The sequence below is a fragment of the Dromaius novaehollandiae genome, chromosome 8 (assembly GCF_036370855.1).
Source record: "Dromaius novaehollandiae isolate bDroNov1 chromosome 8, bDroNov1.hap1, whole genome shotgun sequence".
In the NCBI taxonomy this organism is placed as follows: Eukaryota; Metazoa; Chordata; class Aves; order Casuariiformes; family Dromaiidae; genus Dromaius; species Dromaius novaehollandiae.
The window spans coordinates 6,327,772-6,340,963 of NC_088105.1; positions in this window are offsets into that span (position 1 = coordinate 6,327,772).

Consider the following 13,192-nt stretch of genomic DNA (forward strand, 5'->3'; position numbering starts at 1 on the left):
AGTACAGCTGAAATCTTAACAGCCTAATCAAAGAATTAGTTTTGGTCCAGATCCAATTATTACAGCAAAAGAAGAAAAGAGAATGCTATTACAGAAAAAGTCTCAGCAACAATAGCGCAGTTAAAATTGTTGAATGCACACTTGCTAGCATCTACCCCTTTTTCCCTGATACTATGCTCCTCTGCACCTCTGGGTCCAAAGGTTGATGACTTTAGACTGGGAGAGGGGAGAGTGTGGCAAGTTGTCAGCATCCTTCACTAGGAGGAATATGATATCGATCCTTTCTTCTTCCTCACTCTAGGATCCATTTGGGGTCATTCTTATGCATTTGCTAACATGCGCTATGCCTTACTCTCTCTTCTATGGCTTACAGCTCTGCATTGCATCCAAATTTACCATATATGGAGTGCTTTAGGTATATTGAATATGTGTATTCTCTGGCCACTTTTTTTGCTGTTAAGTTTTTGCCCATTTTGTATTTTTTTATATGACCTTTGGGTAAGGTGTCCTGTGCCAGCCTGTGCCCCATCATTTATCATCCCATCCCTGTGCTCCTCTATAGACCATCCTGTGTCCCCACTTTCAAACCTCCTGTATTATACTGTGCCTTACAGACAAAGGTCTGTGCAAGGCAATACATATTCACAGTACAAAAAACTTGGAAAACTTATCAAGTGCATATGTGCGTGCATGGGGTTTTTTTTTTTTTTTTGAGTTTAAAGTTCCATTTCTGTTTTTCATTTAAGCTTGCAGGCATTTCTCTCTTTGCTTAATTTTTAATACAATCTTCTCTGATTAGTGCTGCAAGAATAAACTGATCTTTGGTACAGTTCTGATTTCATATTTGTAATATTCTGTTGTTGGTAGAAGGTTGGATGATTATGCTACTAAGCAGCATTCATTTTTAGTATTAAGAGGGACATTTTTAGAAGCCCATCTAAAGAATATTGGTCAATCTAAGGTTGAGAAAAGATGACAGCTTACTAATTAGAATTGTTAAAAAAAATCTGTCTCACTGTACAGGTGACTTGTAGTTATTAAACTTTTATCTGTTGATTTGAAAAATAACCATGATCTTTTAACCATGATTATAGAGCTATATTCAACACTTTATTTTCCTTGTCTTTCTAAGAGCTAACAAAAGGTAAGAAAGACTGTTCCTGGGAGAGGCTGAGCAGACTGAGCAAATAGTTGTGTACACCAGCAGGTTCATATACTTCTGACAGTGTAATTCTGAACAGATTTGAAATCTAATATTCTAGGGGAAGAAAAAAAACAACTTGATCTTTGAGAAGGGAGTTGACAGAAATCACATACATACACATGCACTGAGAACAGTCTTGCAAGACCTCAGTAGTACATGCAATCTAGTGAATATCCAATAGTGGAGGAGGAACCTAAAAATACCACAGAAATACTATTTTTTTGTTGTTATGAGCAATGTGAATTCTCGCTTATAGTAATGCAAGCATGTAAAAACATAATTCTTTTAAACAAGTAAAGGGTGAGTAGCCTGACAGTCCATTTGCAAGCTGTATGTAGACAGTATACTGTTCAGTGTTACCGAGTATGACACAAGGCATGCTACTGATGCTATTTTAGCGTTGCATGATAGATATTAACCATACACCCTAAAATTCATTAGTCTTTTTCTCAGATGCTGAATTTTATGGGGTGAACTTGCAACCGTATGGAGACAGTAGCAGTACGACTGATAAACAGGTTTGGAGCAGGCCAAAAGATCCTCTTCTAAGGTTCAGCAGTTGCAATATGTTGTGACTGCCTCCTGTTTTTTTACCCATGGAAGCTTCAATTTCATCACCTCCAGGACCCAGACAAGAGGTATTTTTTATTCCTTGTTAGTATTCATTTTCTGAAATAACAACCTTAACGGTGCCATTAAACTATCTGTTGTAGAGCCACTGCTGTTTGCAGACTGTGTTTTGTGTTTTGAGTAGTCACAATGTAAGCTTTCAAAGAGCAGGGTCAGCTCTTCTAAAATCCAACAATAATACATGCATAATTCTCCAGAAATTAGCATCTACACTGGGTTTTTGTTTTGTCTTGTTTTGTTTTCCCCTCCAAACATGAACAGATCTCTGCCTGCTTCACTGTGGAAGTGAGTTCCTCCTGCATTACTGACCTGAGTCCCTTGTTTGGGTTTCCTCTGGCATAAAAGTTGCAGACTTTCACAATTTCAGCATCACTGTTCCATTTGAAGCTTGTATAACACATTTCTGGCTTTTTCTGTAGTTTCCACAGTTCGAAAATGAAGCTTTTAAAAAGGTACTATTCCTCACAATTTACGTAGTCCTACCTAGTATTGGCAGGTGCATTACTGCTTTTGGAGAGGTTATGAATAAAGCAATATGGTATTAAGTAGGCTGTACTGCCCGAACATGATGGTTACTCAATCACATTCAATTAGGTGGTTATACCATTTTAATGAAAAATGTTGCTTTACCTTTTCACCATCCCAAATTAGGCCTGAATTTGAGATAATGAGCTGAGTTCTTTGAAATGCAAAATATATTAATAGAGGAAACAAGCCGCCCATGGTTGTTTGCAAATAGGCCTTTCTGAGTAGTACATCTTGCACATGCATGGGAATATACCTTGTATTTTAACCTTGTGCATTCTTCCCCATCTCGAGAATATCAGTCAGCCATTTTAATGACAGTTACTTGTCTAAGCTGGTATTGGGGTGGGTGGCAAAGAAGCTGGAGGAAGAAAAAGCGGTGAAGGCCAAACCAACCAGGAAGCCAGAGCAATCCTGCAACAGCGTGAGGCAAATCAGGAGTTGGCCAAGCTGTCTGTTCTCCACACAGGCCTACAAGCACCACATCAAGCTCTGCCGCTGCGTCTCCATGCATTGCTCTAGGGACAGTGAGTGGAATCACCTGCCACCATCACTGCGGCTGGGCAAATCCACATGAGGTTGGTTTAAAAGAGACGTTATTCCTCTATATGTGCCAATGGTTCATCTGATGTAAATTATCAGCAAAACTTTTTGTGACGTGGTTTCCATGAGTCTGTTTTTAGCAACCAGATGCATTTAGGAAATGAAGATAAAGTCATCGAGAAACTATTATAAATTTAATAATAATAATGATAAATATGGGAATTATTTAAAAATACTATAGAAACAGAAGTACTTTTTCCTGCTAGTTTTATTCTACAAACCACAAAATACTTGTGTAGTCTCTTAGGTTTTGGGGGGGGGGTTTGATTTAACATAAAGCATGAATCAAAGTCCGCCTTTCGTAGAGGCTGAAAAACAAGATTTCTTGCAAAACAAGAATATATCTCCAAGGAGGGAATTAGTTGCTTCATATCCCAACCTGTCATCCAAGAAACAATTTTGATGCTGGCATGATTGATTTTTAAGCCCAAAACTGGCAAAAGAAAATATTAAAATCAGAGATGGAAAATTATTTTAAGAAATATCCAGCTTTCAAACAACATAGCTCAGTGTGCGAGAGAAATCATCACAGGGAAAAAATGCTGTAAATGGAGAGTGGGTGATATCCCAAACTGCCTGTCATCTAATCTCTCATTTGAACATCTCATGAGGGAAAGGATAACATACTATAGCCATAGTTTTATATTATTAGTATCATATTGGTACCTGTCTGTCAGGAGCTGTCCCAGAAAAAATGATATTTTAAAACAAATAGCAAGACAGGTTAAGGCTAAAGATGCAACAGAGAGATGGTTATTTTCCAGATGCTGATTATTAAAGAAAAAAAAAGTAAATGTTCTGAATTTGAATTTCTGCCTGCAGTCATGGCAGATAAATACTGGACAGGCACCAAATGGTTTCCAGCTAGGGAAAGCTAATGCTGTCTGCTGATGAGACAGCTTCCTTTTAGCTCAACAGACTGAGCTGCTGGTTATAGTCCACAAGGATGTCTTCAAGCCCCAGCTGAAGGGATGTACAAGATCTTTAGATAACAGGTCCTGTCACTAGATGGCAGAAGCTTCTAATTAGTTAAGTGTAATTTGTTATTTAACCACCTCTGGGAGCAAACTTGTGTCTCAGTTACAAAAGCAGTGCAGCTAGTCTCTCTCATCTTGAACTCCGCAGCAGACCAATAATGTTTGCTACTGAATCCAGCCACAAGTTTTTGTCATTTAGTGGTTCATCCCAGGTATCCTGTCCAGGAGAAAAATATTTTATGTTATGTAAATTACTTCAAAGCAAGCACAGAGTAATGCTACACTAGTAATTCTGGCTCATATTTTCAAATACCTCAGTATGGATTCAGTAGACAAAATTTAAGTCTTTGTTTCTAAAGTCTTTCTACAATGTCCACTCAAAATTTGTTCCATAGCGTGTGATGTAGTAGCATGGAAAGCTCATAGCACTTGTACAACTCTTCAGTGGAAAATAAGGGTATCTCACAAAAAAATGAATCCATAAGAAATAGATTTTCCTACAGATTCACATTTTTGTAGCAGCAGGAAAGTGAAAGCAGCTCATCCTGCCCAGGTGGGTAGAGACTAGGCAGAGCTTTACTCAGCTTTACATGCGCTGGTACCAGCTGTGAATGGTGGAAAGCGGGGACTTAAAAATTTCTGAGCATTTCACTGTTCATCTTCATGCTGGCTGTCAGTAAGTAAACACTGCAAATTTTACAGATGGAAAATACATGGTTTTGTGCCTTAAGTGATGTGCCAAAGTCGCACAAAATTCAGAGGAGCAGAAATTTAAATCTGAATTTCCCAAGTATCAGCTGAGGACACAGTTAAGTGGATCCTTACTTGTATCCCAGAATGAAAGATAATGCTTGGGTATTTTTTTCCTAAAAAATAAAGAAAAAACAAGTGAAGTTGTTAACTGTGTAGGGGTTGCATACATGCACCATATTAAATCAACTCTTGTGTGTGGAAGACTCTTAAAAGAAAAGGACCAAACTTAAGATCTGTGTTGGAAAGACCCTCCTACAGTAAGGGTTCATGCAGAGGACCTGGACTTGCTTATAATGGAGGGTGATGACACTGAGGAATATCAACTCCCACAGTTAGGGAAAGAAAAGGGAGTAAAAAGCAACTAGTGAAAAGGTCCAGAGTAATTGCTGCAAAAAATTCAGTAGCATTATCTCTGGTGCAGACAAATATTGCCTAATGCAGCATAAAGTCTGTAGACTTCATTTATTTATTTTAATAAATGATGCAGCAGCTTTTAAAATGCAATGAGCATTTTTAGATCATAGCTACTACATTTATCAGTGTGGTGCAAAATTTTGACTCATCACTTAGCAACCTCACATGGCTTTTCATCCAAAACAGCCCACTAACAAGTAGTTGAAGAACAGGAAACACAGCTGAACTAGTGGTGTTTACAAATAGTTTTGGAAAACACTAATAACTTAAAATTGTTTTGCTACATGCTGGAATGCTCTGTTTGAATGCAGACAACCTATAGATACAACTTTCAACACTTAAGGGCACAGTTGCCCATCACAGCTTTGCTGATCTAACAACTCACTACTACTGAGCGGGGGCATTTTCTCCCCTTCTCTCACTTTCTCCACTATGTCAGCAGTCATCAGACCCTCCACAGAATCAGTGTAAGTTGCTGTACAGGTAAAAAAGAGAGGGAAAAAAAAAACTGACCTGGCAAAACTTAATGATTGGGTTAGCAAATTGAATCAGCTCCAAGCAAAGGTCAGAGAGGGAAGTCACAGCCAAGAGAACGAGGGAAAGGCGAGCAGACTCCGTTCTGGAATGGGAATTTGCTAGATTAGCTAATACAAAGTATAATGTCATTGAAATATCCATGTTATGTAACAGTGAAACAGATCCCCAGATTCTGATCGTGCACTTGTGAATCTACAGCCCCTGAACCTCTCAGCAGGATACTGCCTCTGCAGATTTCTGGGAGACTCGAGTGGCAACAAAACCAGTATTTTGATGTTTGTATAGGTTTTGTAATACTCCTTTGCCATGTTCATGTTAGGCTGTTAATCTGCTTCTATTCCATTCTCAAAATACAGCAGGAATTTCAGAGAGCATTGTGTTACAGTATCTCAGTAGCATTAGCTCTGGCATTAGGTGATTTGGTGACAGTTGACACAGGTAAAGCAGAGGTATTCAGTGCCATCTTCGCCTTCAGTCAGCACCAACAGCGTCTCTCGGCCCCCTGAGCTCAGTGCAGGGGTTCAAGGAGAAGAGTTCCCAGCAGTAGATGAGTATTGAGTCAGGGGTTACTTGAAGGAACTCAATCCATGGCAGTCCATGAGACCTGACAGGATTCATCCAGGGGTGTTGAGAGAGCTGGATGATGTCCTTGTAAGGCCACTCACTATCATGTTTGATAGGCTGTGGAGACCAGGGGAGATCACCAGTGCCTGGAGAAAGGCAATCATTCACTCATCTTTAAAAAATGTGAAAAGGATAATTTGGGGAACTACAGGCTGGTCAGCCTTGCTCTGTTTCCCAGGAAAATCTTGGAGCGATCTCTGGGCAAATGAGGGACAAGAGTGTGACTGGGAACAGTCAGGATGGATTTACCAAGGATATGTCATGCCCGATCAGCCTGATTGCCTTCTAGGATAAAATGACTGGATTTGTGGATGAAGGGAGAGCAGCGTCATCTACCTTGACTTTAGCAAGGTTCTGTACAGACTCTCATACAATATTCTTTTATTAAAGCTGGGCCGTTATGGTCTAGATGGATAGATGGCGAGATGGGTAATTGTGTGTTGCAACTGCATATATGTATATAGTTCTGTATATATGCATACATACACAGAGTTATATATGTATAAAAATATATCATAAGGAATTAGCACTGTGGGGGATGTGTCTACAATACTGACAGCTCAGGCCAGCTTTAAACTTTAAACTTCATTAAATTCATTCATTAACTTTGTGTTAATGATTCTTATAGAGTATCATCACTGTATATACAAAACTGTTACTCTGTAAAACTGATAACTTAAATCAGATGTGATTCTACAGTGCCACAGAGCTAAAGCCATGTAGTTAGCACTGCTGGCTATGGTCCTTGCTGATCTTAGTCGCTGGAGATGAGGTGACCAGGCTTGAGAACTCTTTGATGAGAGAAGTTGGAAAGGAAGCAGACTTTTTTTCTTTCTTCTCCATCTTTCCTTTTTTAGGGCTGATATTTTTTTTGCTACTTTTCCCCCTCCCAAAAGGAGGATCTCAGCTGCTCCTGATACTGATTTTGTTTTTGCTTTTATCAGGCATCCTTGTGTATAGGGAATGCTGTCCTTCCTATTTGCGGTCTCTTGTGCTTATCTTGTTGCTTACCTTGCAACTGTTACTTGGGTGCCTCCTATGTGCAGCTACACACCTTTGCCACTTCCATGGTCACATTGCTCACATAACCTTATAAAATGATTATATATTGTGTCTGGCTATGCTATAACAAAATTTTTGTATACTGTTTTAGTATGCTTATTTTTGGTTCAAGGCAAAGTAGTATTAACTATACCATGATTGATACGTTTCCAATTTATAGGTGTCACAGGCCTCTGCTTGGCTATGTGTGGCATAGAGTTTGAAAACTGTTGGCACAGAAGTCAATCAGAGCAGAGCTAGTACACTTTATTCTAAAAAGGAATATGAGTATTCACTAAATATTCTTAGTGAAATATCATATGGTGCTTATTCAAATCCCAGTGTCTTGACTGGCTGATACCCATTAGCTCACTCATAGTGATCTGCACACTTTGGTTACTGAGGCTATGTAGATGAGCTGTGGGCTACAGCAGTGGAAAGATTTAGCTAAAATAGCCATTGTAATGGGAAACTAGGAATGTGTGAGCAGAGATGTATATTGAGCAATGCAGTAGTCCAGTTCTACTGCTTTTGTTAAGCCTGCTGCCTTGATTAAGTCTCATTACTTTCATCACCAGTTTTCAAATTTGGTGTTTTTTCTTAAGTCACCAAATGCTGAAGTTATATGGTTACATGAAAGTCTCATCTCATTTAAAAATAAAAATAAGAGTGTCCAAACTTCATTGTTCTGGAATCCAACCTGGAAGGAAAAAAGGATCCCCAAACCTCCCTAAATCTTACTTTGATTTCTTTAATTCCTGGAACTGAGCTTGGAAGCACATTGGGTGCACATGTGTCATTCTCCAGTTTATTGCTTAGTCCTTTAATTGGAAGGAAAGTAACTGTAAGAGGAAGAAAGTATTCAGCAACATACAGGCATTCTCTCTTTTACCTGTACTTTAGCTGTACACTTTTTTCCAGTCAGACTGAACTTGTGGAAAACAATCCAGTGCTTGAATATTTAATATCTTTTTTTTTTTAATTAGATTCTTTTCATTTGTCGAATTAAAGAGGAAAGATAGTAAGTTAACTGGATATCACAAAGCCAAAAGTGCAAATCTGAAAAATCTAGACTATTCAGGCCCAAACTTAAAACATTGAAAAATGCAAGTTTTCAAGCTCTCGAACAGGTACAAAGATAAGCAAAATACAACATTACTGTTACACAAACTCAGTAAAGCTGGCAGACTAAATTCAAGCTTTCCTTTTTTTAGTTTAAGAAACTATGGCAGGAGAGCTTGGAAAAGGCATGTAAGCAAATAGTTGGACATCAAGACAATTGTGGTTGGACATTGAGTCAACAGCTGGTGATGTAAATACAGTCAGGTGGAACTTAAAGTCATAAAAATCTGATAGTGGGGAGGAGAGAACAAAGTCAGGTAAGCAGGCAGCAACGATAAGGCGAAGATAACCAAAGCAACTAATACATCCTTTCTTTCCTGCCATGATCCAAAAGCCTGACTGAAGCCAATGTGAAAATAAGATAATGTGAAGCAGAAAAGCAGATAAGAGACAGTGCAACTTGTCAGGATGGGGACGAGCTTCCTTCGTCCAAGATGCATGTGTACTGCAAATCTCCAGTCTCCTACGAGTCCCCATACCTGGCTAGAAATTGAGATTTAGGGGCTAGCTGAGATTTGCAGACAGAGCAGACTTTCATTTTCCTCCCATAGTACAGACATGGGGTAAGATTAAGGTTTTTCTAGCTTTCAAAGGGAAAAAAACCTTTTCTTACTTTCACTGATTACAGTGAATCATTTTAAAAACAATATTTGTGGGAAATAACCGAACAAATGAAAGGTACACGTAAAATAGCACAAACACTAGATGTATATACAGTTAACTGTAGCTTCTGAAATATATTATTACCTCCTGAATTGTTGAATTTAGGGTTTTTACAGGAAACAAACAAACAAAAAGAACAGTCTGTTTTATTAAAGAGATTAGAATGGGATGAAATGAGGAGTCCCTAGTCAGGAAAAAAAAAAAAAAAAAGCAGGTTTTGCAATTCTGTTATAGTGCTGCCACATATGTAGAAGAAGTGTTTCTGCATTGGAAAGGCTCGGAGGGTGCTCAGCGCACTGATAAAGTAGCTCTGAAACAGCAGCAAATTGCAGCTGCCCAGGCCTCTGGAGGATACACATACAGTCAGTTTGTTACAATTTGACAATTACCTCCGTGGCAAAGCAGTTTGTTATTAGGAATTTAGAAAGGGGCTTTTTCAGAGAACAGGAAAGACATTAGCAAAACCGGCACTGTGGAGCTCCGAGACAGCACTTACTCTCACAGCTTACCGTAGAAATAGGAAGAAATCTGCGGATTGCAAGAGGCTTTGGTGCCCCACGTGCTCAGAAAGCAAAGGACCCGTACTGGAAAGGGAAGTGACACTTGCATTGCATATAAATAACCATACATACAAACCTTACCAAGCATGGGCAGTCATGGCGGGGAGTGTAGGTAGCCTTCGGCCTCTTGCTGCTGCCTGTCACCACCTCCTCTGCTGCAGCGGCACACATGGAGGCAATGCAAGGTAAGGTACAGAGGGCAAAGGTCTCTCTTTCTTCATTCTTCTTTCTTCATTCTTCATTTTCTTTTCTGTAAAGGTAGTATTTTTGTAGTATCTTTCAATCTACCACCATGGTCACCTGTTTTGCCTATTGCCCTGAGAAGTATAGCCCCTGCTTTTGTGCCAGTGCTCCTAATGGTTACATATACATTTTTTTTAACTCTGCTGAAGGCAACCTGGAAGGCTGAAGGACTCAGTTGAATACCTGCTGCAGGTGTTAGGAGAAAGAAGGTCAGACACACAGTGGTGGTATTAGCAGTGATACTCTGCGAGTGTTGGGAGCATGGGCTGTGCTGCTCTGCCAGATGATTCCCTTGCTTTTTCATGCAAAGTAGCAAAATATTTTGTCACATGGGGTTCACAATAAGCATATTGCTAAATATACACAAAGATGCAAGATCTAATTAAATAAGCACCCACATGCTATCGGGTATCTGGCAGTTTCTAACACACAGAAAGCAATGCTGGCCACTGGAGGGCTCAAACACATCTTAAGAAATACTATCCCAGTCCGTGGACTGTGCTTGCCACCAAGCAAGGATGAGGCACGAATGTCCTTACACTGCTAAAAGTGAACACTTGAGGGTCTAGATGTCACACACTGTGCCTAGAGAGGTAAGAGTTATGAGACAGACATTAAGTTGCCCTGAAGTTTGATTTGTGCATTTGTCGTTTTAGCTACCTTTTGCTAAAAGTAACAGTAGAAGGAGGAACTTCTAAAGAGAAACCAGAAAGATTGCTCATATTACATTCAGCGCTTTAGCAGTAAAGTGACTCTTATTTCTTGGAAGACTTCTCCTTTATTCTGAGACAGAATCTCTGATAGTAAAATAAATGCAACTAGTTAGTAAACCCCTTCCACACTCTAGCATGTCAGGGTGTAATAACCAAAGTAGTGTGGTTCTTGCTAAACTGTATTACTACAAATTGATATTTTGCTAATTTATTTCTATACGATTTTCAGAAAGATTGGTCAAAGTCTTGAGGAACTGAAAGATGTTTGTTAACTAGGTATCTAATAGCCAGCCGATATGAAGGAGGTCTGACTTTAGTGCATACATAATTGTTAAAATAATCTCTCACGTACTGTGGCATGAAAAGAAGTAAAAGGTGTCCTTGAATTTTTCTTGCACTCACTTTCACCTGTAGGATATTATCATCCTTAGAAAGGGGGATAAGTGTTTGTACAAAGTTTAAAAAGTCCATCTGGAATGCTCATTTCACCATCAACTAATAATACTACAGACTGCTGAGGCTGGCAATATCTTCAATGCAAAAATAGGTTACGTTTACTACTGTAGTAGCCAGAAGGCCCTCACTGAGATGGGGATCCACTGAGTCAAACAAAACACATGAATATGTAGCATAAGAGACCATACTCTCCAGGTAGAGTTGAAAATATAAATGGACTCCAACTGAAGCAGAAGGGAGTGCAATTATCACCATTTTTCAGATAAGTAGAAGAGACACATACTAAGATTCACTGTATATATATGTCATGTTTTCAAAAGGGTAGGAACAGATTTTGAATGTTAAAAACCTTGAAGGCTGCCAGAACTGATAGATCTCACAATGCTCTGATCCATGAGCAATCTCACTAAAAATCCATGAACTCGCACATCTTTTTAAATGGCTTCACCGGGTCAAGCCAGAGCAGTCAACCGAAATGGCTAAGCACACAAATAGCTTCTCAAACACCTCACCGACACCGTCGGAAGACGTTGACGGATGGCTTTCCCCTCCAGCAGGCCACACTGCCTGTCCCTGCAGCACAGCGCAAAGCCCAGGAGCTGCCAGTGGCACCACGCAGTGGTCCGGGGACCTCTCGCTTGGGCTCATGGTGCCAGCCCTCGCACCACAGACACGTTCAGGCCAGGCTGTGTCCCCTCGCCCTCTCTGGCCCACTGCCACCCCCTCGCCAACTCAGCCCAGCCCAGACTTGTACAGTGCTGGGCTCAAGCCTCTATCTTCTTTAATTTTCTATCCATATTCAAACGTAAATCATGAATTTCGTTACCTCTTGTTTAACAATCTTTTTATACATACACTTTTAAAAATACACATAAAAATTCATATATAAATCTGTATCTATATATGTATAAATAAAAATGGACATATTTGTTCACTTTATGTGTGTGTGTGTGTATAAATAGATACTATATTTACATTTATTATATACATATACATTATATACATTTATTATACATTTTCTGCACCTATCTTAAGAGTAGTGGTTAAATCAGTGAGTCAGGAGGTTTCACTGAACCTGAAGTGAGATAGCTCAGCAGAAGTAATCACAAGGCACGTACATGTCGGCTTTCTTAGCTCAGATCCTGTAACCTGTTCTCTGAGACAAAATTTTGTTGTGGATCTGGGAGCCGTCCCTACAATATACATATGGCTTTTTGCAGAACTGGAGTCCAAGAAAAATAGCTGACACATTTTGAGTTGTTGTCTGATTGTATAACCATAAAGGTATCTATGGGGAAAATTGCAATCATGTTTGCAAAGCATACTTCAACTTAGCCAAAATGCCACCAATAGTATTCCAACAGTATCTGGTTCTAGGTAAAGATATATTTGAAATAAACATTTATTCTTATCTTACTATAATTTTAACCAAATAATTAAGTTCTTTACCCTGTGTTTTCTTGGTCATATAAATAACACACAGTTCCTGGCTGCTACAAGTTTCCGCAAATCAAGTTCTACCAGTCCCAGTGTGCTAATTTTCTTGTTTCACTATCAGACTTGAATTGTATCATTGCCTACACAAAATGTATATGAAGTGTTACCTTGAAGTGTATTACTAAATCAAAGTTGATACATAATTAAAACAAGTATTAACAACTGCTGCCACATAACTCAGACTATTAAATTCTTTCCCAGAAATAAAATAAAAGCCATGTCATGTATTGTTTATTCTTGAAAGTGAAATATTTATCATACTCACAGAATTCCCTTTTAATAGGATTCAGAGCAAATCACCTACTTTATTTTCATTTCAATTTTGTAGCACTCTTCAGTGCAAAGTGATGGAAACTGAAATTTCACATTTGTTTGCAGTAATGGTAATGTAAATATCTCAAGGCATTTTTGCAAGTCCAGTTTAATGAGTACTGCTTGGAGTTTAAGTGCATATGTCAGATTTTGCACAGATAGAACCTACCTCAGGTGGATCAGCAAAATATTAAGAAAGGTTCGATGCAAAAATTGTTTCTGGCTGAGGCAGCCACCCTGCCTTGTAATTTTGGAACTGAAATAGTAAAAAAAGATTGTGCTACCTTGCGTTCTCACATACTGAAGCCTAGTGCCCCT